The sequence below is a fragment of the Sceloporus occidentalis genome, unplaced genomic scaffold, assembly GCF_023333645.1.
Source record: "Sceloporus occidentalis isolate IW3139 unplaced genomic scaffold, rSceOcc1.0.p SCAF_138, whole genome shotgun sequence".
In the NCBI taxonomy this organism is placed as follows: domain Eukaryota; kingdom Metazoa; phylum Chordata; class Lepidosauria; order Squamata; family Phrynosomatidae; genus Sceloporus; species Sceloporus occidentalis.
Window position 1 is genome coordinate 321,520 of NW_028317118.1, and position 6,000 is coordinate 327,519.

The window sequence follows — 6,000 nt, forward strand, 5'->3', positions numbered from 1 at the left end:
TTGCCTTGGAGTTGCCATAGGTTGGAGACGACTTGAAGGCACATGACAACAACTAACCGTTCACTAGACCATGGTGCCTTTTTTAAGCTGCATTGGGTGCAACACCAACAGTCTCATTTTGGCAGGGACAGTCCCAAGCAGCCTTGTCCCATTTGTCAGCTGCTTTAAAAATGCTTTAGTTTGTTTCTCCTTTCAACTTCTTTTGTCTCCAGCTTACTTTAACTGCTGTAAACAGAGTTCTAAATGCGAAAGCAGAGCAGGGAGAAGAGGAGAGGGGCAGAAACCTTGCTTTGCTCTGTAGACTTTCTGCATTAACAACTTTTGCCATCTTGGCCGCACTCTGATGTTGGTTGGTCACACATATCCTGGTTTTCATCTGTAAAATGTTTGGAGGCTATAGCATAGTAAGAATTATTTGTGAGTAAGCATGCTTGGAATCTCACTGTTAAAAGGACTGGATATAAGGTTGCTAAGTTCAACCTGCAGATACTGAATTTTGGGGGTCAAGTGCTTTAGTTTTTTGTTGTTTTTTGGGGCTATGTGGTCATGTTCTAGAAGAGTTTATTCCTGACGTTTCGCCAGTATCTGTGGCTGCCATATTCAGAGAATCCTGGCATGGAAGTGTGTGATGTATATATACCTGGGGAGGCGTATATATAACACACACACACATGCATACTGTGTGACCCCACTCTCTTCCATGCCAACTTTCTCTGAAGATGCCAGCCACAGATGCTGGCGAAACGTCAGGAAGAAACTCTTCTAGAACATGGCCACACAGCCCGAAAAACCCACAAAAAACGTATCTTCCAACTCTGATTCTGTGTTTATCCATCACTCAGTGTGGTCCAACTTTTCATGTTTCTGTGAGCAATTCAGGTTGGTGGGTCACTGTATAGACCTTGTCAGATTTGCATCCAAAATTCCTTTTGAAGGGTTTAATGGATTAAGTGGCATTTCTGTAGCACTCAGAATGCTTTGTGCACTATTCACTTAAATGCTTCTCCGCTGTCTCTAATGTTGTCTTTTTTTATGATTCTGCACATTTTGTATGTTTTTAATTGGATTGTTCTTTTAAATTGTGAATCACGTTGAGTCCCAATTTGGGGGGGAAAACAGGATACAGATAAATATAATAATATAATAATCATAGTGCAGATGGAAGAGTCACCAGTTTCATTGAAAAGCAGATCAGTTCCCTATTAACCTTTCTTTTATGTGGACTTTTGTTCAATCCTGGATATCGAACGATGCAGTTGAATGCCCACAGGTACAGTTTGTACCATGAAAGCTAAGTCGTTCAGGGAAATACTGAGTGTGCAGTGAAAAAAATTAACAGATGAGGTTTGAATAGCTTTTGAAAAGAGTTTTAATTGCTGGAGTTGTATAGATTTTTAAAAAAAATTGTCCATGCTGAGATGGGAAATCAATTTGAACTTTACAAAACAGTAAGTTTGAATGAGTTTGGGAAAACAGTGTTCTTGGGATGTAAGTAAACCAACAAAGTTTAAAACATACCTTTTTTTTAAAGGCCCTTCCAAGTTAAAAGCCCAAATTTTGTTCTTTCAGATGTTTTGGACTTTGGCTCCCAGAATTCCGACTGTTGGCCAAGCTTGCTGGGACTTCTGGGAGTGGAACCCCAAAAAACTTGGAGACCCAACATTTTGGGAATCGCTGCCTTAAACTGTTGCTTACTTTGCTTTCGCATGGGTTACGGAAGTCAATGATGTTGTCTGGTAGTAGTATGTATATAACGGATAAGCAAGCTGCTTTTGGAGGGATGTTCATTCCCTGTTAGTCCTCTTTCTCATAGAGGGGATTTTGACAAGTTACACAAGAAACCCCCGATTTCCCATTTACCTGAGTTGGCCAAAGAAACCAAGTGCGTGTGTGTCTGTGTGTGAAAAGAAACAAGAAAATGTGTTGGGTTTTTGGCCAGGATCCCTTTCCCATGATGGATTACAGCCTTGCCTTTTCTATCTAGCTCAGTGAGATCTTTTGTGGTTTGCAATTTTGGAAAGAGCCACCCACTTGAAGCAAAGTGACGCTGACGAATTTATCCTCTTGATGGAGAGGCTCGCTCCTCTTTGCAAACTGGCGCTGTATCAGGTTAGGGGTTTAATTTGTGAAATATCGACACAACGGAGTTTCCCTGCCTAGGAAGAAAGGGCAACCTGTCTGTTCGGAGCCTCTCATTTGTCTTGGTCAACGTGGCATCCTACTGTCAACGCCTCTGTTTCTGCAATGTCTGGCCCTATTATCGGCTCACCATCTTATCGTTTAAAGTTGAGGTTAATTGGGTTTCTGCTAAATCATGGAGGAGGGATGTTCTAAACACTCAAGAAATGTATAGAGGGACCCCTGTATTGCTTGTGACATGAAGGCTGCATCCACATTGCAGAAATAAACTGGTTTGATATGTCTTTCGGTGCCATGGCTCCATGCTATGGAATTTTGGGAATGGTCATTTGTTGGGTGCTGCAACAAACGGCCATTCCCAGAATTTTATAGCATGGAGACATAGCACCATGAAGATGAAGATGCCAGCCACAGATACAGGCAAAACGTCAGGAATATACTCTTCCAGAACGCAGCCTCATAGCCCCCCAAAACTCACAAAAATCTATGGATGCCGGCCCTGAAAGCCTTTGACTCCCCACTACCTTCCATGCCAGCATCCTCTGAAGATGACAGCAGCAGAGTCCGTGAATAAAGTTGCACTGCATCGGTACAACAGAGGTATGGATAATCCAGCAGAACGTTTCAATGCCCGATTATTCAATCTTGTTGCCATTTTAGGAAAAGGCTAATTTTGGAAGCAGACTTTCAGGTTGTAATTAGCCTCTTATAGAAAGTTACCTGTTTTCCAGGTGCATTGTTTTTTCCTGGGTGGCGTACTTATTTAAAATCCCTTCCCTATGAGGCGAGGAAATGTTTTACAGCAGGTTCTGCTGAATGCTCCGAGGTCATTAGAAGTACAGGCTGAAATAACATGTTGTGCTTTTATCTATCTGGGCGTGAGAAAGGAATCAATAAATCATGGATTTGAACTCAAGCGTCTCCCTTGCAGGATGGCTGGGGATGTTAATATCTATAGTTGTGCGGCGGAGATCGGAAATCCATGGCCCCCGTAAAAGATGAGCTTGTCAGCTGCTTAGATTTGGGAGCAGATGAAAATTAATTTTAGCTTAGGAGCTTGTGGTTGTTGACACTCCCCTGAAGCCACTTGTGCCGGTTCGTGGGGCGGAGTGGTGATGATGAGGATATATCAAGATTGCTTGGATGGCGAACTTGGGATAATTGCTCCTTTTGTCCTATAAATCATGCGTCAGATATGTTCCATTCAATGCAGCTGACTTCACTAAGTACTTAAAGAGTAAATGCAGTGCACCCTTGCCTTACGCGGGGATCCATTCTGGACCCCTCTGCATAAGGCAAATGGTGCGTATGCTCAAGCCCCATTGAAAATAATGGGGCTCGTGCATGGCATGCGGTGCGGCACACACACTGTAGGTGCACGCGCCATTGAAACCTCTGTCGCGCAGCTTTCAGCCTAAGTTGAAAGCCATGTAAAAGGTGCCTGCGTATGATGCGGGTGCACTGTACAGTAAAGCAGGCAGGTGTTTTTTTTTCTTTTGCTGCCTGAGCAATGGGCATAAACAGATAGAAGGATTGGCAGGAGGATCCCTGAAGTAAAATTACATTCCGTCCTACAGACTTACGGGTGGTACAGACCGGCACTTTTTGCCAGCCTGTATGCACACTAGGGCTACACTAGGCTGAGCATTGACACGCTCAAAGCCCTTCTTTCTCTGCCGGGTGCCATTTTGGCGCACACCCATCCAGACAGCACGCGCCATGATGATGTCCCTTCAGTGCAGCACCCAAACGGTGCTGAGTGGAAGGACCATCACGAGGCTACACCACAGCGCTTATGACGCACCTTCCAGGAAGCTGCCCAGAGCCATAGCCCCGGAGACAGATTCGACCATCATTCCCGCTCTCTGCAGAGCGGTCCCTGGGAGCTATACTGGACAGAAGGACCCCCGTGAATGTGGAAAAACCACGTATAAGAAACAGTATTCTTTTTATCTGATGGAACACCCCTCTAGGAATGGCCAGGTCCCTGAGTGCAACTCTGCGGTCAACATCTGCCAAAAGTTGGTCGTAGAATCATGCTGCAAGACCTACAAATGCCTGGAGAAGTGTATTCTCTAGGATCTTTTAGGTTCTCCAGCACAACTCTATGGTCAATCTCTGGCAGAGTTGCGCTGGAGGACCTAGAGAGAACGTATTAATCAAAACTGCAAGTAATCAAATCCGCAAAAGTCAAAGCCGCAAATGTGGAGGTGTTCTTTTGTATTCTTAAGTTGTGACACTTGTTTAAAATTCTCAGTACCCTCACCAAGCAGAATTCCCAAATTATCTTACTTAAAACACACACAGTCACAATTGCTGATGCAACTCCCATTACCATGCAGGATGGTATATTACTGGGAAATATGGTGGCGTTTGTGAAGTCGAAGGCTTTCATGGCAGGCATCCATAGTTTTTTGTGGGTTACGTTGGCTAGGGATAATAGGAGTTTCAGTCCAACGGTATCTGGAAGGACACACGTTCCCCATTCCTGACCTAGAGGCTACTGTTGGCTATCCGCAATTGGACTGTAAATGAATCGTGTCCATGATTTTTTTACCTGGGGAGATTTCTTGCAGGGTAAAGTCCATTGCAAAAGGTTTCATGGGAGGCCCCTCTCACTCGCACAATCTCTTATCAAAATTTACCCGCCGCTGACATCGTTCATCTTTGAAATTAGTCCATTAACTGTTTGCTAATGACCATAAATGTGTTTGCTAGTACAGCTATCTCTGATTAGCTTCTGATAATAGATTAAAATAGCTTTAGGCCTGCTCTACCCCCCGCCCCCCACTCACTTTTCTTTTCATTTTAATAAAGTCAATATTAGCATAGCATTCCTGAATTGGCTTTGAGAGAGATGTTCTATTTCCCCCAAGGTCTAATGATGTCTTGAATGGCTATATATTGTGTCTCATGGAATAGTAATATTATAAAGGACCCCTTCTCAGCAGGGGGAGTTGTCTCCTGCGTAAACGCAGCTAATATCGAATAATAGAGTCATCAAATCATAAGAGTTGGAAGAGATATACAAGCCACTGAGTCACCAGTTAGAGCATCTCTAGCAGGTAGCTCTCCAGTCTCTTTTTGAAGATATCCCCATAAGGAGACCCCACCACCCGACTAGGCCATTGGTTCCATTGCTGAATTGCTCTCATTGAGAATCTCCGAATGTTCAACCGAAAACTACCCCCCCCCCCTGCATACAGGTTGAATAAATAGGGTAATAGAATGGCTCCTTGCCTGACTCCCTTTTCTGATTGGGAACCATTCTGTTTCTCTGTATTTAGTTCTGGCTGCAGCCTCCTGTCCAGAATGCATCAAGACAGCTAGATCAAGACACTTAGATGTAGAAGCACTCCCATTCCTTTAAGAGCAAACCGTAGCTTTTTGTGATCTATACAGTCTCTACAGTCAGGTGCTTTGGTGTAGTCGATAAAGCACATGCAGAGTTTCTTCAGTTCCCTGGTGCGTTCCATCATATGTTTGCAATGTGATCTCTAGTGCCGCTTCCTTTCCTGAATCCGGCTTGCACCTCTGGGATTTCTCGCTCCCTCTATGACAGTAGTCTTTGCTGCAGAATGTTGCGCATGACTTGGCGTGCATGGGGAATTAGTGCAAAGGCCCTGCAGTCACTGCAGTCCTTTGTGTCTACTGTTTTTTCAGATGGGGATTTTATTGATCACTTGCAATCGCCACTGTTTTCTTTCCCGTATTTGTTGGCAGGTTTTAGTTAGAACTGAAGTTGATTCTGTCGCTGTGGATTGTAGCCATTCTATTGGTATGTCATCTGTTCCTGGTGATTTATTTTTCCCAGTTTCTTTCAGTGCAAAGCACTTCGCTTTCCAGAATTTGAGGTTCGTT